Source organism: Kogia breviceps, chromosome 12 (genome assembly GCF_026419965.1).
Source record: "Kogia breviceps isolate mKogBre1 chromosome 12, mKogBre1 haplotype 1, whole genome shotgun sequence".
NCBI lineage: Eukaryota > Metazoa > Chordata > Mammalia > Artiodactyla > Physeteridae > Kogia > Kogia breviceps.
The window spans coordinates 51,486,062-51,513,258 of NC_081321.1; the positions used below are offsets into that span (position 1 = coordinate 51,486,062).

General features: G+C 41.3%; 1 long non-coding RNA gene across 2 annotated transcripts; it reads right to left on the bottom strand.

The window, feature by feature from the left end:
- On the bottom strand, nucleotides 1–26,896 carry LOC136792208 (uncharacterized). 2 transcript variants are annotated; one of them, XR_010835674.1, is made up of 3 exons: nucleotides 26,580–26,896; nucleotides 26,057–26,193; nucleotides 1–99 (listed from the first exon to the last, which is right to left on the bottom strand). It is a non-coding gene; the product is annotated as an uncharacterized lncRNA (long non-coding RNA). The 2 variants fall into 2 exon arrangements; XR_010835673.1 differs by lacking the exon at nucleotides 26,057–26,193.
- Between the last annotated feature and the right edge of the window lie 301 nt (nucleotides 26,897–27,197).

Consider the following 27,197-nt stretch of genomic DNA (forward strand, 5'->3'; position numbering starts at 1 on the left):
TTCTGGAGTCTAGATGTCCAAGATCTGGTTGCCAGCATGGTCAGGTTCTGGTGAGAGCTCTCTTCCTGGCTTACAGATGACCACCATCTCACTGTGTCCCTACATTGCAGAGAGAGAGTAAGCTCCAGTCTCCTCCTCTTCTTATAAGGACACTAATCCTATCATGAGAGCTCTGCCTTCATGACTTCATCTAAACTTAATTATTCCCAAAGGTCTCACCTCCAAATACCATCACATTGAGGGTTAGGGCTTCAACATATAAATTTGGGGTGGGAGGGGGGGACACAAACATTCAGTCCATAGCAAAGGGGCAATACTTCCACACACTGGGATGAATTGTGCCCTAGATTTTATTTTATTTTGTTTTTAGTTTGAAGGTTGATTTTTTTGTTGTTTTTTTAATTTCTTTATTTTATTTGGCTGCATCGGGTCTTAGTTGAGGCCCACGGGATCTTCGTTGAAGCATGTGGGATCTTTCATTGCAGCACGTGGGCTCTTCATTGTGGTGTGCAGGCTGCAGAGCATGCGGGCTCAGTAGTTGTGGCACATGGGCTCTCTAGTTGTGGTGCACGGGGTCTAGAGCATGCAGGTTCAGTAGTTGTGGCGCACAGGCTTACTTGCTCCACAGCATGTGGGATCTTAGTTCCCCACCAGGAATCGAACCCACATCCCCTGCATTGGAAGGTGGATTCTTTTTTTTTTTTTTTTTAATTTATTTATTTTTGGCTGTGTTGGGTCTTTGTTGCTGTGTGCAGGCTTACTCTAGTTGTGGTGAGTGGGGGCTACTCCTCGTTGCAGTGTGCAGGCTTCTCATTACAGTGGCTTCTCTTGTTGCAGAGCATGGGGTCTAGGCGCATGGGCTTCAGTAGTTGTGCGTGTGGGCTCAGTAGTTGTGCCTTGCGGGCTCTAGAGTGTAGGCTCAGTAGTTGTGGCACACGGGCTTAGTTGCTCCACAGCATGTGGGATCTTCCCGGACCAGGGCTTGAACCTGTGTCCCCTGCATTAGCAGGAGGATTCTTAACCATTGTGCTACCAGGGAAGCCCCTGGAAGGTGGATTCTTAGTCACTGGGGCACCAGGGAAGTCCCTTGTCCTAGATTTTGAAGATTCTGCCCAGAGCTGAAATCCTGTCACTCTGCTCATGTTCCATTTGGTCAAAGCAGTCACAGGGCCAAACCTGAAGTCAAGGAGGGTGGGGAGGAGGGAGGAGTATATCAACACATTCTGCCTTCCAAAAGAGAGAAAAAATGGGGAAAAACAGTTCAATTTACTGCAATCCATTTAGCTAAAACCTGAACTCTGGGATATATAGTGTTGAGTCCTGCGGCCTGTTCAACCATTCCAGTTCTACTCTCCTGAGCACATCATAGGATTGTACTCACTGCCCCCACTTGAAGGTTTACTTTGGTCAGTGATGTGTAGTAGAGGTGATGTTTCACTTCCAGGTAGAAGCTTTAAGAGACTATGCACAATTGACCTTGTTCCCTTTTTCTACCTCAGCAGTTATGAAAGCCTTTGTCAAGATGAACCTCAGTCGGACTGTGTCCCTGAGTGAGCAGAAACCCCTTGACAACCAAAGGAACATGGAGAACAAAATAAATCAACTTTTGTTATGTTAAGCTGCTGAGATTTGAGGGTTGTTTGTTGTAGAAGCATAACCTAGCCCATCCTGAGTAGTACATTTGACTTTCACTGATGGTTCCCCTTTTCATAGTCTGACATATGCATTGCTATGAAACCAAAGATGATCACTTTTCCCTCATAGGTTAGACCAGTCGTTCTAAATCTAGTGGGTGAAAGTCTGGTAAGAAACAGGAGACTTACATAGTCTCAGAGTAATTGCAAGGGGAAAAAATAATAGTTTATAGTTGAGAAACCTGATAAACAGCAACTTAACCAAGTGATCATATTTATATTATTGGTAACAGGAGAAATAAATATCATGTGCTTCCTGAAAGGATGCATTGAGGACATATCATTTCTGCAGTAGTCCTGGTAAAAATGTATCCCCAGAATGTAATCCTGAAGAAAAATTAAAAAGAACCAAATTGAGAGACATTCTTCAAAACAGTAAAAGATCAAGAGTAGCCAAGGCAAGAATGAATAAGAAGTGAAAGGTATGCAAACTTATGTGACATAGGGACATTGTAGATCATTGGAAACAATGTACTTTTCAATAAGTAGTTTTGGGATGACTATCCCCATGGGAAAAAATGAAATTAAACTATGTCTCACAGCATATGCAAAAATAAATTCCAGGTGGATTAAAGATGAAAGTATGAAAAAGCAAAATTATTAACCAATACATACTCTTTAGAAATATAGGAAACATAACTTTCTAAATTCAGGAAAGGGAAGGATTCATCTAAAATGATACAATAAACAGAAGCCATTTCTTTTAAAGTTGATAAATTTTACAGTTATCAAAAGGCACCATAAGGAGAGGGCAAAAGAAAATCTACAAATAGAAGTTATATGTAGTGAATAATATAACTGACAAAGGATTGGGATTTAGAATATATGAATAACTGTGATTCAAAAGAAAAAGAAAAAAAATCTAATAGAAAAATGGGCAAAGGAAAGAAATGGTATTAGTCCCAAAGAAAAAGATAAATGGCCCATAAATCTCATTAGTAATCATGTTTTGCAATGCTTGTCAGACGTACATGTCCTGCCCAAGAGTTCACCATGATTACCTGGAAGAGCTGGACTCAAACACAGAAAGTTGGGCTCCAGAGCTTACGCTTAACCACGATATCCTAACTGGGTCCTACAAATCCACAACCTTGAAATCTATTTTTTACTTAAGTGAATTAAGTGATGCAAATTCAAAAAAGGAGCAACTTTTGGATTAGACTAGAAAGAAAACTCTAAGCTGAATGTTTGCTCTATTTATGGAGTAAAAGGGTAAGTTTTTCATGTTTAGAGGAGTTTTCCTCCATCCCAAAGTCATGTCTTTGATGCGAATAAAAACAGGACCAATTGTTCTCTTTTATAGATTAAAAAAAAATGGAAGTAATTGGCAGGAAGACCCAGTTTGGACACAGCCAATTAAAATTGACAGCACCTATAGGTAATTATGAGAAGTCTCTTAGGAACACCATAGTGTTAGAGATCAAATCCATTCAAAAAAGTGTGAAATGCCAGATGTTGTAATTATACATCAAATCCATTAACCCCATCTTTTCTGAATACTTGGTAGCTTGATTTTCCATTGTTTAGTTGCTCAGTGATTGACTTACAGCATGATCAGTGTGTCTATGATAAATGGTTGAACTCTTACCCACTTGAAGAAGCAGAGGGCCTGTATTCATTCACTCATTCACCCTACATTTAGATGTCATCTCCTAACTGACATTTATAAGTCACTTAAATGCTTACAGCCTCTTAGAAAACATGTACAAATTAACTAGAGGTGGCAGCATGACAAACAGAAAATGCGCTGACAAGAGATTCCAAGGACATTGATTTTGAGAACTAGCTCTACCAATATCTAGTTACTTTTCTGGAATAAGTAGCTCAATCTCTTTGACTCTCAGCTTTCTTATCTGTAAAATGGGAGTGAAGACTGGGACCCAAGGCAGATGATAACAGGATGAAAAGGTAAAGAATCAGAAAAGCATGAGGTGAGGTGAAACTCAGGTTGTCTTCAGTTAAGCAAGCCCAAGTTCTTAATACTAGCTGTACATTAGGATTACCTGAGGAAAATTTAAACTATCCACCTTTGTGATTCTGTTCACTAATCTGGGGTGGGTCTCAGGCATTGATATTCTAATGCCATTGTTCTCAAACTTTAGCAAACATCAGAATCACCTGAAGAGTTTGGGAAAACACCCCCAGAGTTTCTGATTCAGTAGGTCTGGGAGAGGGCTGAGAATTTGCATTTCTAACAGTTTCCCAGGCGATGAGGTTGCTGGGTTCCTACCCACTTGAAGAACTACTCAAAGTGTATGTAGGAAGGATTAGTAGAAAATGCCAGAAGGGCATTTGAGGGCATATGCTTTTTTCTCTTATTAAATGAGGAACATAATATGTCATCACCCTGAAATTCCTCTTTATTTTGTTAAGCATGTGCAGAGGGTTTCTCTTATAAAATATATGTGTTGAGGAATTGACATTAGAGATTGCTCCCCCAGCAGGGAAGCTGACAAGTGAAAGACTTTTCTCACTGTATACATTTTGGTATTGCATAAATTTTGCATCATTTGCAATTATTTCCAAATGAATAAACAAACAAATGAATTAATTAAAAGTAAATCCAACAAAACCTTGGCTCAACTTAATGAGTAACAAAAATAATAGAGGAATCATGCTCCCTGACCTTGGACTACACTACAATGCTACAGTAATCAAAACAGTGTGGTACTAGCACAAAATCAGACATATAGATCAATGGAATAGGATAAACAGACCAGAAATAAATTAATGCACTTATGGTCAATTAATCTATGACAAAGGAGCCAAAAATATACAATGGAGAAAAGACAGCCTCTTCAATAAGTGATGCTGGGAAAACTGGACAGCTACAGGTAAAAGAATGAAATTAGAATACTCTCTAACACCACATACAAAAATAAACTCAAAATGGATTAAAGACCTAAATATAAGACCAGATACTATAAAATTCTGAGAGGAAAACATGGGCAGAACACTCTTTGACATAAATCGCAGCAATATTTTTTTGTATCCACCTCCTAAAGCAAAGGAACCAAAAGCAAAAATAAACAAATGGGACCTTATTAAACTTAAATGCTTTTGCACAGCAAGGGAAACCATAAACACAATGAAATTACAACCTACGGACTGGGAGAAAATATTTGCAAACGATGCTACCAGCAAGGGCTTAATTTCCAAAATATACAAACAGCTCATACAGCTTAACATCAAAAAAAAAAAAAAAAAAAATCAAAAACTGGACAGGAGATCTAAATAGACATTTCTCTGAAGAAGGCATACAGATGGCCAGCAGGCACATGAAAAGATGCTCAATATTACTGATTATGAGAGAAATGCAAATCAAAACTACAATGAGGTATCACCTCACACCAGTCAGAATGGCCATCATTAAAGTCTACAAATAATAAATCTGGAGAGGGTGTGGAGAAAAGGGAACCCTCCTACACTGTTAGTGAGAATGTAAATTGGTGCAACCACTATGGAAAACAGTATGAAGTTTCCTTAAAAAACTAAAAATAGAGTTACATATGATTCTGCAATTCCACTCCTGGGCATATATCCAGAGAAAACTCTAATTTGAAAAGATACATGCACCCTAATGTTCATAGCAGCACTATTTACAATAACCAGGACATGGAAGCAACTTAAATATCCATTGACAAATGAATAGATAAAGATGTGGTGTGTATATATATGTATATATATATATATATATATACACACACACACACACACACACACACACACACACACAATGGAATATTACTCAGCCATAAAAAGGAAATGAAATAATGTCATTTGCAGCAACATGGATGGACCTAGAGATTATCATATTAAGTGAAGTAAGACAGAGAAAGACAAATATCATATGTGATATCATATGATATCACAAAAAATGATACAAATGAATTTATTTACAAAAGAAGTAGACTCAGTCATAGAAAACAGATTTATGGTTACCAAGGGGTAAAGAGGGCAAGGAGGGATAAATTAGGTTGGGATTAACATATACACACTACTATATATAAATTAGGTAAACAACAAGGATGTACTATATAGCACAGAGAATTATATTCAATATCTTCTAATAACCTATAATAAAAAGAATCTGAAAAAGAATACACACACACATATCTGAATCACTTCTCTATTTACCTGAAACTAACCCAACACTGTAAATTAACTATATTTCAATTATAAAAAATAGAGAAACCCTCTGAATATATTATGGATGACTATCATCTTCCCCATATTGGGGTTCCCCAATATTCCTTGCATTGCACTAAAATTCATTTAAGCAATTATAAAAGTTTTTTTTAAGGAGGGAAAAAAGGAGGAATGGTAGGAAAGAGTGGAGGGATAAATGGAAAGGAAAGGAAAGAAACATGAGCTGATATAATAAATCTTGTGATTTGGGCTTAGTCAACTTCACTTTGAGGAGGAAAAAAAATCACTTCAGAGAACTAGATAAATATCAGGATTAAAAGGTACAGAATAGGGCTTCCCTGGTGGCGCAGTGGTTGAGAGTCCGCCTGCCGATGCAGGGGACACGGGTTCGTGCCCTGGTCTGGGAGGATCCCACATGCCGCAGAGTGGCTGGGCCCGTGAGCCATGGCCGCCGAGCCTGCGCGTCCGGAGCCTGTGCTCCGCAACAGGAGAGACCACAACAGTGAGAGGCCCGCGTACCACACACACACACAAAAGTACAGAATAAATGGAATATAAGGAAAGACATCAAGGCCAACGGTAAGTTATCAATTGACAACACTTTAAAATACCTTATTGAGGGGATTTCCATGTCATAAAGACTTAGCTTGGTTTGTTTTCCATTTCTCTTTTCTATCACCTACTATCTGTAGCTATCTGCCTGTGACAGTTGTATTAGACGGTGGACAGGAAAATAGATAATAGATAGGTAAAGTATGTTCATTATGAATCTTTACATGTTATATATATTTGGGGGAGTTTAGGTTACAAAAGTAGAAATAGAGAAACATTTTATCAATGATTATAGTAGGCAGTGGAAAGTGAATTACTTTCACGGTGCAAGTTTAGGCTTTGGCCAGAAGAGGGCGATCTAAACCCACGAATAACGTCATGGTTTTTCTGACTTTGCTTCGGATATTTCTGAGCTAAGGAGCCTTAGGAGACTCTGGGACTGGATAAAGGAGGACTGTTGGTATTTGGACAGATAAGTCTTTGGAGTGAGCGACTGTATCCCACACTGAAGCTTCGGAACCACTGAGCAGAACACCCAGCCACCAGTGCCCAGGCATGATTATGTTAAGTCCCTTTCCTTTACAACCTAGAAATTAAGATTATATCCTTATTGTTAGAAGCATTCCATTCTTTTTACGTGAAATGATTAGAATCTAGAATGTGTTCATTTAATGAAAAATGGGTTTGTGTTATTGAAGTCTGACTGTACAATCAGAAATCTAAAGAGTAGGACATTTTTGTCAAAAATCAGTGTTCAACTTTCTCAGAACTTTAGTAGTTTTTCATTCTTTTAAATGTGAAAAGACAAATATGATTACTTATATTTTATTAAATGTGATAAATTTATTAGTTCCTCATGTGAATTTCACTTAAGTTTACTTAAATTGAATAAATCTTACTTAAATAACCATTAAGGCCTATCGGGTTCCAATTATGTTTTCACAGGCAGCATGTCCTGTGCAAATGGGGACTGTCTCCTATATTGTTTCACATTTTCCATACAATTCAAGGAAGAGGAAAGATAAATGGCCAATAAACATATGTAAACATGTTCATCCTTGCCAGTAATCAGGGAAATGCAAATTGAAATAAAAAGGAGATACCATTTTAGACTCATCATATTGGCAAACATTTTAAAGTCAAATTTGAGTTTGTTGGAAAATGGGTACCTTCATGCACTGCTGGAAGAGTTTAAACTGGTAAAACCACATTGGAGAGCAATTTAGCACATATAATAAAGTTAACGATGCATATACCCTGCAATCGGCAATTCTACTCCCCTTAAGTTGAAAACCTGGCTGCACATTTAAATTTTTTTTTTGCTGTACGCGGGCCTCTCACTGTTGTGGTCTCTCCCGTTGTGGAGCACAGGCTCCGGACGGACAGGCTCAGAGGCCATAGTTCACGGGCCCAGCCGCTCCGCGGCATGTGGGATCCTCCCAGACTGGGGCACGAATCCGTGTCCCCTGCATCAGCAGGTGGACTCTCAACCACTGCGCCACCAGGGAAGCCCTGGCTGCACATTTAAACTCACTATCCCAGTGGGCTATCAACCCATCACCCTATAAGAAACTTGCACGTGTGCCTCGGGAAACAAATTCAAAACTATTCATAGCAACGTTGTTTATAACAGCAAAAATTGTCCAACAGCATAAATGTCCATCAACAGGAGAACAGAGAAATAAAATATGGTATAGTCATTCAGTAGAAAACTAATGAACTGCACAAACTACAGGGACCTGCAGCTACATGACTGCACTTCTCAAATGTAAGTTTAAGAGGCAGTCGGCAAAGAACACACGCAATGGAATTCTACATCACAGCCAAAGTCCTCCCATAGCCGCTCTCCCAAGCAAAACGCTGCATTCCAGTCCGGCCTCTGGTACACAGAATGGAGAGTTTGCTCCTTCTGCTTAATTGGGACATCCCTCTACTCCTGTCCTCAGAAGTTGGCACTCCTGGTTCTTGGGCCTTTGGGCTCAGATTGGGACTTAAATAATTTGCTCCTTTAGTCCTCAGGCCATTGGGTTTGGACTAGAACCATACCATGGCTTTCCTGGGTCTCCAACTTGCAGACAGCAGATCATGGGCCTTCTCAGCCTTCATAATCACATGAGCATTGATCCTTCATAATAAGTACCTTTTTTGTTTGTTTGTTTGTTTGTTTGTTTGTTTTTGTGGTACGTGGGCCTCTCCCGTTGTGGAGCACAGGCTCCAGACACACAGGCTCAGCAGCCATGGCTCACAGGCCCAGCCGCTCCGTGGCATGTGGGATCTTCCCGGACAGGGGCACGAACCCCTGTCCCCTGCATTGGCAGGCGGACTCTCAACCACTGCACTGCCAGAGAAGCCCTAAGTACCTTTTAATACATACACTTTTTTTCTGTTTCTTTGGAGAACCCTAACTAATACAAGGACCAAGTATTTCAGAATCTGCCAGATTTAGGTGTGACTTCCCCTGCAGAGCCAGACTTTATTTCGATGTTTTTCTATTACAATTAGATAGAAATTAAGGGACACAAAAAGGCAGAGACTAGCCCAAAGTCTTTAGCCTCTTTTTATTTCTTGAAACAAGACCACCAGGAATCCTACGTATTCCTGGCTCTCCCTCGCCCTCTGCCTTCAAGGATGTAAATGGCCCAGGGCTCAGAACTGGCTCCATTCACAGGCCTTTGGGGGCAGATGAGAGAGGGGCCGTCTTCTACCTGCCCCTGAGCTGCTGTCCATACAAGTGGGTGACCACTGAAAAGAGAGCAAAGTGTTTTGGGGGGAAAGGGGAAGAGAGGTTCGGCCTCTTTTTTGCTTTCTTCAGAGGAGACTTTATGGGCTAAATCATGACATCTAATCACTATTTCCCTGGGAGCACTGAGGGGAGGGTTATTTTCCCCTATTCTATAATATTAACATTAAAAAGAAAGCAAACACAATCTCTCCAATAAAAGTGGGGATTGGGGACCAGTTGTTAACAGGGAATTAGGAAACTGTTGCATACTCTGTTCCATTGCCACAAATATATAGGCAACAGCTTAGTGGTTAAGTATTAGAGCTAGACTGCCCTGATTCTGATTCCAGCTTTGCTACTTACTAGCTATATGTCCTTGGGAAAGACTTGTCACCCTTGAGACTTCCCTGGTTGTCCAGTGGTTAAGAATCCACCTTCCAATGCAGGGGACACAGGTTCAATCCCTGGTCGGGAACTAAGATCCCACATGCTGCAGAGCAACTAAGCCTGCGCACCGCAACTACTGAGCCCACGCACCACAACTAGAGAGCCCACGCACCACAACTACTGAGCCCACACGCTCTGGAGCCTGGGCGTCACAACTAGAGAGAAGCCTGCACACCACAACAAAGAGCCTGCACGCCCCAGCGAAAAGATCCCACGTGCTGCAACTAAGATCCAACACAGTCAAAAATAAATAAGTAAGGGGGGAGCGAGAAGATGGCGGAAGAGTAAGACGCGGGGATCACCTTCCTCCTCACAGATACATCAGAAATACATCTAAACATGGAACTTCTCCTATAGAACACCCACCGAACGCTGGCAGAAGACCTCAGACCTCCCAAAAGGCAAGAAACTCCCCACGTACCTGGGTAGGGCAAAAGAAAAAAGAAAAAACAGAGACAAAAGAATAGGGACGGGACCTGCACCAGTGGGAGGGAGCTGTGAAGGAGGAAAGGTTTCCACACACTAGAAGCCCCTTCGCGGGCGGAGACTGCTGGTGGCAGAGGGGGAAGCTTCGGAGCCACGGAGGAGAAGGCAGCAACAGGGTGCGGAGGGCAAAGCGGAGAGATTCCGCAGAGGATCAGTGCCGATCAGCACTCACCAGCCCGAGAGGCTTGTCTGCTCACCCGCCGCGGCGGGCGGGGCTGGGAACTGAGCCTCAGGCGGATCCCAGGGAAAGGTCTGGAGTTGGCAGAGTGAAAACAGCCTGAAGGGGTTAGTGCACCACGGCTGGCTGGGAGGGAGTTCGGGAGAAGTCTGGAGCTGCCGAAGAGGCAAGAGACCTTTTCTTCCCTCTTTACCTCCTGCTGCACGAGGAGAGGGGTTTAAGCGCGCCACTTAAAGGAGCTCCAGAAACGGGCGCGGAGCTGCCGAAGAGACAAGAGTCTTTTTCTTGCCTCTTCGCTTCCTGGGGCGCGAGGAAAGGGGATTAAGGGCACCGCATAAAGGAGCTCCAGAAACGGGCATGAGCTGCGGCTGTCGGCACGGACAACAGAGACGGGTGTGGGACGCTAGGGTTGCTACTGCCGCCACCAAGAGGCCTGTGTGCGAGCACAGGTCACTCTCCACACCGCCCCTCCCGGGAGCCTGTGCAGCCCGCCACCGCCAGGGTCCCGGGATCCAGGGACTGCTTCCCCGGGAAAACGTGCGGTGCGCCTCGGGCCGGTGCAGCGTCACACCGGCCTCTGCCGCCGCGGACTCGCCCCACATCCGTGCCCCCACCCCCGCGCCCCAACCTGAGTGAGCCAGAGACCACGAATCAGCTGCTCCGTTAATGCTGCTCCTTTGACCCCGCCCTCTCTGAGTGAAGGGCAGACGCCCTTGGACGACCTGCGCGCAGAGGCGGGGCCAGGTCCAGGGCTGAGCCCCAGGAGCTGTGCGAACAAAGACAGGGGGAGGTCCCTCCCAGCAGCCTCGGAAACAGCGGGTTAAAGCTCCACAGTCAGCTTGAAGTGCCCTGCATCTGTGGAAAACCTGAATAGACAGCGAAATATCCCAAGTTGAGGAGGTGGACTTTGGGAGCAAGATATCCTATTATTTTCCCCTTTTTTCTTTTTGTGAGTGTGTATGTGGGTGCTGCTGTGTGAGATTTTGTCTGTGTAGCTTTGTTTTCACCATTTGTCCTGGGGTTAGACCGACCTTTTTTTTTTTTTCGGTTTTTTTTTTTTCTTTAATAGAAATTTTTCTTCTTAATAATTATTTTGTTATTTTAATAATTGTATTTTACCCTACTTTATTTTGTCTTCTCCCCTTACTTTCTTCCTTTCTTCCCTCCTTTCTTTCCTATTTCCCTCCTTCCTTCCTTCCTCCCTTCCTTCCTTTATTCCCTCCTTCCTTTCTTCCTCCCTCCCTTCCTTTCTTTATTCCCTCCTTCCTTCCTCCCTTCCTTTCTTCCTCCCTCCCTTCCCTTCTTTATTCCCTCCTTCCTTCCTCCCTTCCTTTCTTCCTCCCTCCCTTCCCTTCTTTATTCCCTCCTTCCTTCCTCCCTTCCTTTCTTCCTCCCTCCCTTCCTTTCTTTATTCCCTCCTTCCTTCCTCCCTTCCTTTCTTCCTCCCTCCCTTCCTTTCTTCCTTCCTTCCCTCCCTTCCTCCTTTCTTCCTTCCTTTCTTGCCTTTCTATTTATTTTCTCCCTTTTGTTTTGAGCCGTGTGGATTAAAGGCTCTTGGCACTCCAGCCAGGTGTCAAGGCTGTGTCTCTGAGGTGGGAGAACTAACCTCAGGACACTGGTCCACAAGAGACCTCTCAGCTCCACGTAATATCAAACGGCGAAAATCTCCCAGAGATCTCCATCTCAATACCAAGACCCAGCTTCACTCAAGGACCAGCAACGAACAGTGCTGGACACCCTATACCCAACAAAGAGCGAGACAGGTCTACAGCCCCATCCATTAGCAGAGAGGCTGCCTAGAATCACAGTAAGGCTACCGACATCCCCATACACGCCCCCAGACGTGGACCTGCCCACCAGGGAGACGGGATCCAGCCTCATCCACCAGAACAGGGGCACTGGTCCCCCCAACCAGGAAACCTGCTCAACCCACTGAACCAACTTCAGCCACTGGGGACAGCCACCAAAAATAGATAGAACTACGAACCTGCAGCCTGCAAAAGGGAGACCCCAAACACAGTAAGATAAGCAAAATGAGAAGACAGAAAAACACACAGCAGATGAAGGAACAAGATAAAAACACACCAGACCTAACAAATGAAGAGGTAATAGCCAGTCTACCTGAAAGAGAATTCAGAATAATGATGGTGAAGATGATGCAAAATCTTGGAAATAGAATAGACAAATTGCAAGAAACAGTTAACAAGGACCTAGAAGAAATAAAGAGGAAGCAAGTAACGATGAGCAACACAATAAATGAAATGAAAAATACTCTAGACGGGATCAGTAGCAGAATAACTGAGGCAGAAGGACGCATAAGTGACCTGGAAGATAAAATAGTGGAAATAACTACTGCAGAGCAGAAGAAAGAAAAAAGAATGAAAAGAACTGAGGAGAGTCTCAGAGATCTCTGGGACAACATTAAACGTACCAACATTCGAATCATAGGGGTCCCAGAAGAAGAAGAGAAAAAGAACGGGACTGAGAAAATATTTGAAGAGATTATAGTTGAAAACTTCCCTAATATAGGAAAGGAAATAGTCAACCAAGTCCAGGAAGCACAGAGAGTCCCATACAGGATAAACCCAAGGATAAACACGCCGAGACACATAATAATCAAACTGTCAAAAATTAAATACAAAGAAAACATATTAAAAGCAGCAAGGGGAAAACAATAAATAACACACAAGGGAATCCCCATAAGGCTAACATCTGATCTTTCAGCAGAAACTCTACAAGCCAGAAGGGAGTGGCAGGACATATTTAAAGTGATGAAGGAAAAAAACCTACAACCAAGATTACTCTACCCAGCAAGGATCTCATTCAGATTTGATGGAGAAATTAAAACCTTTACAGACAAGCAAAAGCTGAGAGAGTTCAGCACCACCAAACCAGCTTTACAACAAATGCTAAAGGAACTTCTCTAAGCAAGAAACATAAGAGAAGGAAAAGACCTACAAGAACAACCTGAAACAATTAAGTAAATGGTAATAGGAATGCACATATCAATAATTACCTTAAATGTAAATGGATTAAATGCTCCCACCAAAAGACACAGACTGGCTGAATGGATACAAAAACAGGACCCATATATATGCTGTCTACAAGAGACCCACTTCAGACCTAGGGACACTTACAGGCTGAAAGTGAGGGGATGGAAAAAGATATTCCATGCAAATGGAAATCAGAAGAAAGCTGGAGTAGCAATTCTCATATCAGACAAAATAGACTTTAAAATAAAACTATTACAAGAGACAAAGAAGGACACTACATAATGATCAAGGGATCGATCCATGAAGAAGATATAACAATTGTAAATATTTATGCACCCAACATAGGCGCACCTCAATACATAAGGCAAATACTAACAGCCATAAAAGGGGAAATTGACAGTAACACAATCATAGTAGGGGACTTTAACACCCCACTGTCACCAATGGACAGATCATCCAAAATGAAAATAAATAAGGAAACACAAGCTTGAAATGATACATTATACAAGATGGATTTACTTGATAATTATAGGACATTACATCAAAAAACAACAGAATACACATTTTTCTCAAGTGCCCATGGAACATTCTCCAGGATAGATCATATCTTGGGTCACAAATCTAGCCTTGGCAAATTTAAGAAAATTGAAATCGTATCAAGTATCTTTTCTGACCACAACGCTATGAGACTAGATATCAATTACAGGAAAAGATCTGTAAAAAATACAAACACATGGAGGCTAAACAATACACTACTTAATAACGAAGTGATCACTGAAGAAATCAAAGAGGAAATCAAAAAGTACTTAGAAACAAATGACAATGGAGACACGACGACCCAGAACCTATGGGATACAGCAAAAGCAGTTCTAAGAGGGAAGTTTATAGCAATACAATCATACCTTAAGAAACAGGAAGCATCTCGAATAAACAACTTAACTTTGCACCTAAAGCAATTAGAGAAGCAAGAACAAAAAACCCCCAAATTTAGCAGAAGGAAAGAAATCATAAAGATCAGATCAGAAATAAATGAAAAAGAAATGAAGGAAACAATAGCAAAGATCAATAAAAGTAAAAGCTGGTTCTTTGAGAAGATAAATAAAATTGACAAACCATTAGCCAGACTCATCAAGAAAAAAAGGGAGAAGACTCAAATCAATAGAATTAGAAATGAAAAAGGAGATGTAACAACTGACTCTGCACAAATACAAAAGATTGTTAGAGATTACTACAAGCAACTCTATGCCAATAAAATGGACAACCTGGAAGAAATGGACAAATTCTTAGAAATGCACAAGTTGCCAAGACTGAACCAGGAAGAAATAGAAAATATGAACAGACCAATCACAAGCACTGAAATTGAAACTGTGATTAAAAATCTTCCAACAAACAAAAGCCCAGGATCAGATGGCTTCACAGGCGAATTCTATCAAACATTTAGAGAAGAGCTAACACCTATCCTTCTGAAACTCTTCCAAAAGATAGCAGAGGTAGGAACACTCCCAAACTCATTCTACGAGGCCCTGATACCAAAACCAGACAAAGACGTCACAAAGAATGAAAACTATAGGCCAATATCACTGATGAACATAGATGCAAAAATCCTCAACAAAATACTAGCAAACAGAATCCAACAGCACATTAAAAGGATCACACACATGATCAAGTGGGGTTTATTCCAGGAATGAAAGGATTCTTCAATATACGCAAATCAATCAACGTGATACACCATATCAACAAACTGAAGGAGAAAAACCATATGATCATCTCAATAGATGCAGAGAAAGCTTTTGACAAAATTCAACACCCATTTATGATAAAAACGCTGCAGAAAGTAGGCATAGAGGGAACTTCCCTCAACATAATAAAGGCCATATATGACAAACCCACAGCCAACGTCGTCCTCAATGGTGAAAAACTGAAACCATTTCCACTAAGATCAGGAACAAGACAAGGTTGCCCACTCTCACCACTCTTATTCAACATAGTTTTGGAAGTTCTAGCCACAGCAATCAGAGAAAATAAAGAAATAAAAGGAATCCAAATCGGAAAAGAAGAAGTAAAGCTGTCACTGTTTGCAGATGACATGATACTATACATAGAGAATACTAAGGATGCTACCAGAAAACTACTAGAACTAATCAATGAATTTGGTAAAGTAGCAGGATACAACGTTAATGCACAGAAATCTCTGGCATTCTTATACACTAATGATGAAAAATCTGAGAATGAAATTAAGAAAACACTCCCATTTACCATTGCAACAAAAAGAATAAAATATCTAGGAATAAACCTACCTAAGGAGACAAAAGACTTGTATGCAGAAAACTATAAGACACTGACGAAAGAAATTAAAGATGATACAAATAGGTGGAGAAATATACCATGTTCTTGGATTGGAAGAATCAACATTGTGAAAATGACTCTACTACCCAAAGCAATCTACAGATTCAATGCAATCCCTATCAAATTACCACTGGCATTTTTTACAGAACTAGAACAAAGAATTTCACAATTTGTATGGAAACACAAAAGACCCCGAATAGCCAAAGCAATCTTGAGAACGAAAAATGGAGCTGGAGGAATCAGGCTCCCTGACTTCAGACTATACTACAAGGCCACAGTAATCAAGACAGTATGGTACTGGCACAAAAACAGAAATATAGATCAATGGAACAGGATAGAAAGCCCAGAGATAAACCCCCACACATATGGTCACCTTATCTTTGATAAAGGAGGGAAGGAAACACAGTGGAGAAAAGACAGCCTCTTCAATAAGTGGTGCTGGGAAAACTGGACAGCTACCTGTAGAAGTATGAAATTAGAACACTCCCTAACACCATACACAAAAATAAACTCAAAATGGGTTAAAGACCTAAATGTAAGGCCAGACACTATCAAACTCTTAGAGGAAAACATAGGCAGAACACTCTACGACATCAATCACAGCAAGATCCTTTTTGACCCATCTCCTAGAGAAATGGAAATAAAAACAAAAATAAACAAATGGGATCTAATGAAACTTAAAAGCTTTTGCACAGCAAAGGATACCATAAACAAGACCAAAAGACAACCCTCAGAATGGGAGAAAATATTTGCAAATGAAGCAACTGACAAAGGATTAATATCCAAAATTTATAAGCAACTCATGCAGCTCAACAACAAAAAAACAAACAACCCAATCCAAAAATGGGCAGGAGAACTAAATAGACATTTCTCCAAAGAAGATATACAGATAGCCAACAAACACATGAAAGAATGCTCAACATCATTAATCATTAGAGAAATGCAAATCAAAACTACAATGAGATATCATCTCACACCGGTCAGATTGGCCATCATCAAAAACTCTAGAGACAATAAATGCTGGAGAGGGTGTGGAGAAAAGGGAACACTTGCACTGTTGGTGGGAATGTAAAATGATACAGCCACTATGGAGAACAGTATGGAGGTTCCTTAAAAAACTACAAATAGAACTACCATATGACCCAGCAATCCCACTACTGGGCATATACCCTGAGAAAACCATAATTCAAAAAGAGTCATGTACCAAAATGTTTATTACAGCTCTATTTACGATAGCCAGGACATGGAAACAACCTAAGTGTCCATCAACAGATGAATGGATAAGGAAGATGTGGCACATATATACAATGGAATACTACTCAGCCATAAAAAGAAATGAAACTGAGTTATTTGTAATGAGGTGGATAGACCTGGAATCTGTCATACAGAGTGAAGTAAGTCAGAAGGATAAAAACAAATAGCGTATGCTAACACATATATATGGAATCTAAAAAAAAAAAAATGTCATGAAGAGATTAGTGGTAGGATGGGAATAAATCACAGACGTACTAGAGCATGGACTTGAGGATATGGGGAGGGGGAAGGGTAAGCTGTGACGATGTGAGAGAGTGGCAGGGACATATACACACTACCAAATGTAAATTAGATAGCTAGTGGGAAGCTGCAGCATAGCACAGGGAGTTCACCTCTGTGCTTTGTGACCACCTAGAGGGGTGGGATAGGGAGGGTGGGAGGGAGGGTGACACAAGAGGGAAGAGTTATGGGAACATATGTATATGTATAACTGATTCACTTTGTTGTAAAGGAGAAACTAACACACTATTGTAAAACAGTTATACTCAAATAAAGATGTTAAAAAAAAAGAAAAAAAAAAGAAAAGTACTGGACTCTTACGAAAAAATAAAAATAAAAAATAAATAAATAAGTAAATATTAAACAAAACAAAACTTGTCACCCTCTGTGTCTTAATACCCTCCTCTATAAAATGGGGCTGATAATGATAGCACCAAGCCCACAAGGCTGTGATGAAGATTAAATGAGTTATGCATGTAAACTGCTTGGAGCTGCACTATTACAAGTCTGAACGAGTGTTCCCTGCTGTTGGTGCTGTTGTTGTTGCTGTTGCTGCTGCTGTTGCTGTTGCTGCTGCTGTTGTAGTTGCTATTGTTGCTGTTGTTGCTGCTGCTGTTGTTGCTGCTGTTGCTGTTGTTGCTGTTGCTGTTGTTATTGCTGTTGTGGGAAGGAAAACAAAGATCTCTGTGGAGACTTAGTTAATAATAACAGATTCTAGTCACAGTTTTCTTATTCCAAATGGACTGCCAGACCCCATCAAAGAGATGGAGTAATGTAGGAATTTCAAGCACTGGGGAGAGGCCAGTAGGGAAGCCATTTTGACCAGAGAGCTTCCCGGGGGGTCCCCTCAGTCACACCACTTGGGCAGTTACTTGCTCTGCCTCCTTGTACCCCACTGTGATCTGTGGCACTAATCCACAGCTAATTGCTGTATCCAAACTGGGTAAACAAGTGGATCTGGGAACCTCAATTTGACCCAGATAGGCTGCCCTGGGTTTATGCAACTCAGCTGGTGTTTCCAGGAAGCCAGTGAACCCAGTTTGAAATTGAAGGGTTCATTCCCAGCCCGAGTGGACGGCTGGAGGGCCTGATGTCCCATCATGTTCCCCCACAGGAGATGCTCCCACTGTCTGAACACACTGGACTCTCTGTCTCTGATTAAGTCAGGTTCTCCTGGGCTGCCTTCACAGGTTACTTCACACTTTGTACAGAGCTCTAGAGTTTATGACGTCATTTCAAATACATTCTCTCTCTCTCCAGCTCTTAAATTACATATTCTTTCCAACATTTCATAAGCAAGAAAACAAAAGGTCAGAGAGGTCAAACCAACAGAACTGGAACCCAAGCCCAGGTCTCCTCTAAATCCAGGGCTCTTTCCATTACACCGTGGCTGCCTCAAACTTAGCAGATCTTACTCTCAGAGACTTCGCCTAAAGGTGTCTCAGCTAAAAGGCAATCTTCTTACTTTCATTCTTGGTGTCATAACTCCATCTTTTATTTTCATTCATCATTCTTCATTTTGATAATTTGACCTCATCAAAATTAATGAAGGAAGATCCTCAGATACAAGGAATTTCCACTGAAGAGCAACACAATGTCCAAATTATGCAATCTGTCAAATGATGTCATTATTCATTCATGTTTTTCAACAGACATTTATTGAGCATCTACTATATGCCAGGAACAGTATTCAAGCATGCTCCATTACCATACGGATCAGAAGGGTGATCAGACAAATAGATAAATCAGAACATAGAGTGGTAAGTGCTCTGCCCAAAGAAAGCACAAGGTGCTGGTTCAGGGTGGGGTGGGGGGACATGAGAAGGGGACTTAATGTGGCCTGGGAGAAGGTGTTGGGGGGAAGCTTTTTCCAGGATGATGCTCTAGGTGAGTTATGAAGGTTGAGATGTTAGCCAGGCAAAGGATGGGAGAGGGGCAGGTACAGTGTGCTCACATGTGTATGAGTGTGTGTATTCTATGGCGACCCACTCACAACCCCAGAGTTGATATGAAGATTATTTTAAGCTGAAAACATCTGAAATTCAACAGATGCAGAAAGAGCCTTCTTGGAGCTTCACTTATCTGACTAAAAGCAGAAGCTTCTGGGAAACAAGGCTGCCATAAATCCCCTCTCCAGGGCGTTTCATGGCCATGAAGAAGATAGAAAGACCACTCTCACCTGCCTAACCAAACATTATCCCAGACTTTTTCATCTCTTGTTTGTTCTTCTAAAAACCCATTTTTCTTTTCCTAAAGAAATTTATTTGTTCTTTCTATAGAAGCCTGTTCTTCCCTCTTTTTTCTCCTACTAAGTTAGGTGTATAAGCCTCTAACTTTAACCATTTAGCAAGCTAGCTACTTCTTTTGTTAAGTGTACAAATACACCTTATTTCTCCTATCAATCTGCCTTTTGTCAGTTTAATTCACAGGCCCCCAGAAATTCAACCTAAGAGGGTGGAGGAAAAGTTTTCCTCCCCAACAGTTTCAAGCAAAGGAACAGCACGTGCAGAAGTGTGAAGGTGTGAGAGAGACAAAATGCATCTGAAGAGCAGTGAGAGGTGGAGTGCAGCTGAAGCAAGGGAAGGGATGGGGTATGGTAAGAGATGAAGCTGTATTGCCATGAAGGCTGATCATGAAGGAGCCTAGGTCTGTCCCAAATGTACCTTAGCCAAGTAATAGGTAAGGATCACTGTTAGTACTTCAGGATTCTGAAAGGATGTCAGATAAGACAAAGTTAAAGACAAGTGCTATCTGCTACTTTGTATCTTGACTGTATTTATAGATAGGGATCTGCAAACTTTTTTTTATTATTAACCCCATCAGTAAAAATATTTGAGCATTCATTCTCAATATCTGTTTATTTTTAATAAATTATATACATATACTACTGTAGTAAGACTTTTCAAAATATAACATGCACAAAAAAGGAAATTTTAAAAGAATATAGACATTATAATATCTTTAAAAGCCCCAAGAACAGATCATATTACACCTCTTGGGGTGAAAATTCCTCACAGTCAAGAATGGCTGCCTTCAGCAAGTGAAATAAGACATGCATCTAATTCTGAGTTCTTTTAAGGAAAATTCAGAAGATGAGGCAGGAAAAGGTTTTCAGAAGAAAAGCCCCAAGGAGACAATAGTGATACCAGTCCCTATAATCGCATTAGACTTTTAAGAGAGTGGTTCTCAGCAGAAGCTGAATTGATCCATAGGAAGCTTCTGGACGTATCAGGAGTTGATTTGTCTCCATATTCAGAGAGCAGAGACGAAGTCAGCATTTAGTGAACAGGTCCAAGGCTGGATGTCCTACAATGCTCAGCTCAGTCTCCTACCAATGAAGAATTATTCCACCAGGCGTTCATATATGTGAAATATTGATTTAAGTTATCTGAAACTTTAGTCTTACTCCATTTTACTTGTTAAACACACAGTATTTTTTATATATATTGAGTATGCTAGTTTTTATTCTAACATTCATGCATACTTTTGACTTGTATTCATTGACTTGTACATCTTTTTTTTTCTTTTTTCCCAGTTTTATTGAGATATAATTGACATATAAAGTTTGTACATCTTGTATGGAATATCTTCTGGTCTTATTACTTCTCTTGTATCTAAATTTATCTGACTACTTCAATCCCTCTCATGTAGTTGGGTCCAAGTATTTACATATTGAAATTTATATCACTTCATCATGATTTACTTTGTTTTTATTTCTCCTTCATTTTACAGGTAGGATAATATACTGACTGCATAATGAAAAATATGAGTATGGGTAAATTTTATTTTCTATACATTTTCCTTTAGGATAGTTAAGTGAGGTGTTACAAAAATATTGTTATAAAAAAGAGACAATTAGGGTAGTAAAACTATTCTGTATGCTACTATATTAGTGAATGCAGTCATTATACATTTGTCAAAACCCATGGAATGTGCAACACAAAGAGTGAATCCTAACGTGAACTATGGATTTTAGCTAATAATAATATATCAATAATATATCAATAATGGTAACAAAGGTACCACACAAATGCAAAATGTTAATAATAAGGGAAGTGTTAATAAAGGGGAAGTGGCAGGGGTGAGGGAGTATACCAGTGCTCTCTGTGCTTTCTGCCCTCTGTAATCCTAAAACTGCTCAAAAAATAAATAAATTTTTAAAAATTTAAAGGCAACACTGGTTCCAATTGGTTTGAGAACCACTGCTTTAAAGAAAGACCTACTACAAAAAAATTCAATTTTATATTAAAAAATTAGAGCAGATGATAATTGTTTTCCAAAAATGTTCTTTGATTTACAAAAGGCTATACCTTGAGATTCTTTTAAATAGCAAGTGTCTCCATTATATTTAAATAATATTCCATTTACCAACCTTCCACTTCCCTGGTATACTCACCAGGAGCATATCTATATCTAAAATGAGGAATAACTGTATGCAGACTTGTTTCTCTGTAGAAGAGGAGACAAAATTAGGCAGTCTTAAAATGTCTGCTGCCAAAGTATAATGGCAAGAAGGGGAGGAGTCTATCGTTCATTTCCTAAAATATAAGCATTAGAGATGCATGTATTTCTTGGTACAGTCAACCTTTTTATGAGCATTTGCTCTACATATTAATCCATCTCTGATTCTGACAACTGAATTGAAGCTGCTACTTCTCGCCTAACTTTGGCTGTTTTCCTCTGGGTAACAATACCTGTTTTTTTTTTTTTTTTTTGTCTAAGTGATGGGATTTAATACTTGCATCAGAATAGGCTCATTGAATATTCATATTCTGCTTATATTGTGCAGCAGCCACATGGGAAGTCGTAGTAGGATTTCAAAGCAGAAAATAGTAACTCTGATGAGAAGACTGTTATGTGTGGGTGTTTGGAAGTTATGAATATGAGATTAAACAAAGCAAATTCTATTTTAACGATTTGTGCAAAATGGAAACGTGATTTTAAGCAGATGGTTAAAAATATTATAAGGCAGTTTTATTCAAAGAAAATTACAGACGTTTACAAGCTCTGATTTATTTTAGCTTTAGTTTTCTTGAAAATTGGAGAAGAATTTTTTTGGAGGGGAGGGGAGCTAAATTATACAAATGAACATTTTAGAAGAATCATTCATTTTATTGTTCTCTTTTGCAGCTTCTCTCCCTGTGACTGGTGTCTTTACCTCTTCCTTTTCCATCCTTTCTCTCCTACTGTCTTTAGTATCTCTTGCATTGACCCCCCCAAGCCCTCATCTAAACTCATCTTAATTGTAACATTCTACCCTCTTCCCTGCCAGGGAAAGTGCATCAGAATGAAATTGGCAAGATCTTTTAACAGCTTGTCTTTACTACTCTGTTGCCAGAAAAGGGAAAATGGCTATTTATATGGTCCATTTCCACAAGCTGCTGTTAAATTATGGGCCAAGGTTCTTTTACAACAGTGTTTAATATTTCTTGATTGACTACCTGGCAGACTGCACTGGATTAATCCAACCTATGAGTGAATGGGATTTCCCTAGATCTGGGCAGGTTCAACAGAGTCTTCACTTGGATATTCGGAAGTGGGTTTTTATTATTTAATTTTGTTTACACTAATTGCAGAGTGTGAGCTGATAGTATTGGGTTGCGTCATACAGCATTGCCATTTATTATGTAAAAAATGGTCAAATATCTGCATTGTCATATGGTTCAGCTTAACAGACAATAAATATTTGTTGATTAGAACTGAATAGACTATAGAAATCATTCTATAAAAATTTGAGGTAGTGTATTAGAAAAACAGACACACAGTAAACCAATAAACTACAAAAAAAAAAACCCATTAAGAACAAAGAAATTCTCAATTAACATAGGAGGTTTAAACAGGGAGGTAAATAAGACACAGATAAACACACTATAAGGTCCTCCACAATTGCAACAGTTTGGTATAAACTTGGAAGTTAACTTTCTGCACCAAAACAATAATGGCAATGACAAGGACAAGCAACATTTATGTAGCACTTACTATGTGCCTGGCTTGGTGCTAAGTGCTTTATGTACATTTTACATTTAATCCCTATGAAACCCACAAACCTATTAGGGAAATTATTATCCATCCCCATTTTACAGATGAAGAAGTTAAACGTTTTATTATCTTGAAGGTGAAAACAGTCCAGTTTCTTAGAGATACATTAAATTGAAAAAAAGTCTTTGTGTCATCGGCATCACTTGAGTAAATGTAGCAAATCTTTTATAAGGATGCTCTTTTTTTAAAATAGCCCTTGGGCCTTGGGCAAATATTCTCAAGCATAAGAATTACCGGAGGACTTTCCCCTCAGCCAAAATTTGGACTTATGCGTCTTTGCTCCTCCAAGTATGGTCTTTTTTTTTTTTCAAGTATGGTCTTTATGACAAAATTATTGGCATGGCTTAGGAGCTTATTAGACGTGCAGGATCTCAGATGTCACTCCAGAAGGCATCAGAACCTTATTTTAACAAGATTCCCAGGTGATTTGTATGCGCATTGAAGTCAAGAAGTGTGGCTTTAAGTGTAGAAGAGCTCCCATGTGTCTGAATTCCAAACAGACTCCCAAGGTGATTCTGATGTAGGTGATCAACGGTAAGCTCATACTTTATAAAACTCTGCCCCAGGACACAATACCAGAATGTAGTCCATGGAAAGCACTACTGCAAGCAATGTGAGAAGCTAAAGGGTCCAAAGTCAAGACAATATAAGATATGCATGCACAACAGTTGGTGTTCTGATACTCAGGCTGGATCCAAGAATAAAACCTAGGATATAGGCAGGGCTTCATCAACTTTTTCACCCCAACGGCCAGAGGAGAGCGTTTTCCTTATATGAAGAGGAGTAGCAGACTGGTCCACCTCAGACATGAAATTCTTAGACACTAAAACTATAACTAAAAAAATTGTGTGAATTTGGCATTGAGTCCTTAAGGTGTTTGTATTTAACTTTTAAAATGATTTAAATTATTTACCACTAGGACAAAGTGATGCTGCAGTAAGGTGCATGATTTATTTTGTGGCTGCAAGGAGCCAGGTACATTCTCCTACCTACTCCCAGAGTTTATGATCAGATAATGAATTAACTTCTGGAAATCTGGAGTGGTCCTAAAAGGAAAATATTAGATAATGGAGTGAATTAATCTGTAGTATGGATCCCACTTTCAGGCGCTCCAAATTTCTCACCACTTGCCCCTAAAGAATGAGAGTGTGGCAGGGGAGGGGTAGGTTTTAGGGGGCAAAGCGCAGCCATCCCTGTTGTATAGCTAAGAAAACAGCTACCACAAGGGGGAGCAAAGTCACAGAATTAGACTCAGCGTTGACTGTCTCCCAAATTGGACTGACCCTAGGGGGCTTTCTGGATGTTAAGTCATAGGCATTCTCCATATAAGCTTTGTGAGGCAAAATATGAGAAAGATAAGGAGAACCTGAAGAGATAAAACTATGAAAAGAAGAACTGGGCTTCCCTGGTGCCGCAGTGGTTGAGAGTCCGCCTGCCGATGCAGGGGACGAGGGTACGTGCCCCGGTCCGGGAAGATCCCACGTGCCGTGGAGCGGCTGGGCCCGTGAGCCATGGCTGCTGAGCCTGCGCGTCCGGAGCCTGTGCTCCTCAACGGGAGAGGCCACAACAGTGAGAGGCCCGCGTACTGCAAAAAAACAAAACAAAAAAAACCTTTTGGGGGCTTCCCTGGTGGCGCGGTGGTTGAGCGCCCGCTTGCTGATGCAGGGGACGCAGGTTCGTGCCCCGGTCCGGGAGGATCCCACATGCCGCGGAGCGGCTGGGCCCGTGAGCCATGGCCGCTGGGCCTGCGTGTCTGGAGCCTGTGCTCCGCAACAGTAAAGGCCACAACAGTGAGAGGCCAGCGTACCGCAAAAAAAAAAAAAAGTTTATTGACAGTTTATTGGGCACTATGATAAAATCAAAGATGATTAAGATATTGTCTCCAATTTTTAAATAGCTTTCTCTCAAAGATTAAAGTTGAGATAACAGTAACAAAGATAACTGAGTAGGTACAAAGATCTGGTGTTCTTGTAATTTTTAAGCATTATCTCAGTAAGTGCTTATAACATTCCCAGGAACTAGGCATTAACCCATTTTACAGATAAGGAGACTGAGGCTCCAAGAGATGCAGTAATTTTTATCAGCTCACTTAGGAAGCAGCAGAGATATGATTCACCTCTGGGTACACTGTCTTTGGGGCTTGTAACTACTACAGTGCTTTAGGTCTAAACTCAGCCAACAATTCATTCCCAGGGGGTGCATTCTCTGCACCAAGTTGTATTTACCAAGTGCAAATATGAAATAAATCCCAGTAGCACCATGGATGGATGACATGAATCACATTTAGATTTGACTACAATTATCGCCAGAGTGTGCTGCTTGCCTCTGGTCTCTCCACCCCCATAGCCAACTCATCCGTCCATGCTGCCAACATTTTTCTTCATAAAACATGTATGTGATCATGACCCTTCTCAACTTAAAAGGCTCCCTGCTGTCTGCAGAACTGTGTCCTAGAGCTCAGCACAGGAGGCCTCTCCCAGTTGGCCCTGGCCTTCCTTCTCAGCCTCTGCTTTGGAATATCCTGGCTCTTCATGCTACACTCTTACATAAGACAGCCCCACGTGAAATTAGGGCAGTCTGCGATTCCGTAGTTAACCTCCTGTGTGGCAAAGTGGAAAAAAACTTTTTTTTTTACATTTTTTCCATACATTCTATTCTGTCATTATAAAGTAAAAAGATTTGTTTAACAATCAAATTTTAAAAGGCCATAGAATTAAAAACAATGTGCACACACTACCGCTTGAAACACACATATATTTAAATTTTTAAAATATTTTTCACCTCCCATCAGAGATCTGGTATTTTAGAGGAGGGCATCCTGTAACTCATTTGCAATTCTCCCAGAGAAGGATTCTCCTTCTTCTCCGTGGAATGCAACACTTTCCCTCTCTAAGGTGGCAAACTACTTACTACTCACCCTTTAAATGCAGTTCAAATACCACTCCTGTTGGAAGCCCTTCTCCCCAAACCTCTTATGCAGTCCACTTTTCTTTCTTCAGGGCTCCCAAAGCCGGCAGTAGCTCTCTTATAGCATCACAGTACCGCCTGTAATTACTTTGTACAACAATAGACGGTGAGATCCTTTAGGGCAGGGTTCTACTCTCTGAATCCTTAGCTCTTACTTGGTGTTTGGTTCGCAGTAAGAAATTTTATCACTGGATTCATGAATGAATGATTAAAGTCTCGAAGTCCCTACTCTTCTTTAGATCTAGCAGAGAAAACATTTGATACTGGACACGCCTTTGGACAAATCACTTTGGTAAATCAGGCCCATAATATTGGAGAAGGAAGGTCCCAAACGCTAAATGTGTCCGTCAAAACCTGGTGACATCCTAAGTGTGACCTGTTTCCCCACCACGCCTTTCCCGCCATCCTAGCCCCCTCCAGCTGCTTCTAGGATGGGGAGAATAATGGTGTTCAAGATGGGTATTTTTCTCTACCTGATCAAAGAGCTTCGCTCTTCTTTGATTCTTAACAGCCAAGACGTTCACAATTCAGTCTCCAGTGTTCCTTCTGGGGTTTGGAGTGACATCCTTTTCTTCCATGGAGACATCCAAAGTCTGGATTTCTCCACTGGACACTGAAAAGAGCCCCACCACAGCGCTCACCCTCGGCCAAAGACAGACCGCCGGGTCGGGAGGGGTTTGCCAGCTGCTGGGGCTGCGCAGCTCCGGGAAGCGCTGGGGGCGTTGCCCACAGCCGCCGGGCTCGGCGCGCAGGGCCGGGCTGCGGTTGGCCACAAGAGGCGTCCATCTTCCCGGACGAGCGCGGCGCTTCCTCACCGCGCCGGCAGGGGGAGAGGGCGGAGAAGGGAACGCGCTGCCGAGCCGACCCCTCCCGAGAGCCCTGCCCCGCCTCGCCGAGCCCCGCGCGGCCGCCCCGGCCGCTGCCGCCCGTAGCTAGCTCCCCAGGTGGCGGGGAGCCGCGGGCCGTGAACGTGCCGGCAACTTTACGGCCTCCGGGGGCGCGGTTCCTCCGGGTGCGTGTGCGAGTGTGTCTGTCGCCGGCGGCCTCCTGGGGGCAGCAGCGGAAAGGAGGTCGGGGGAGAAAGAGGCAGC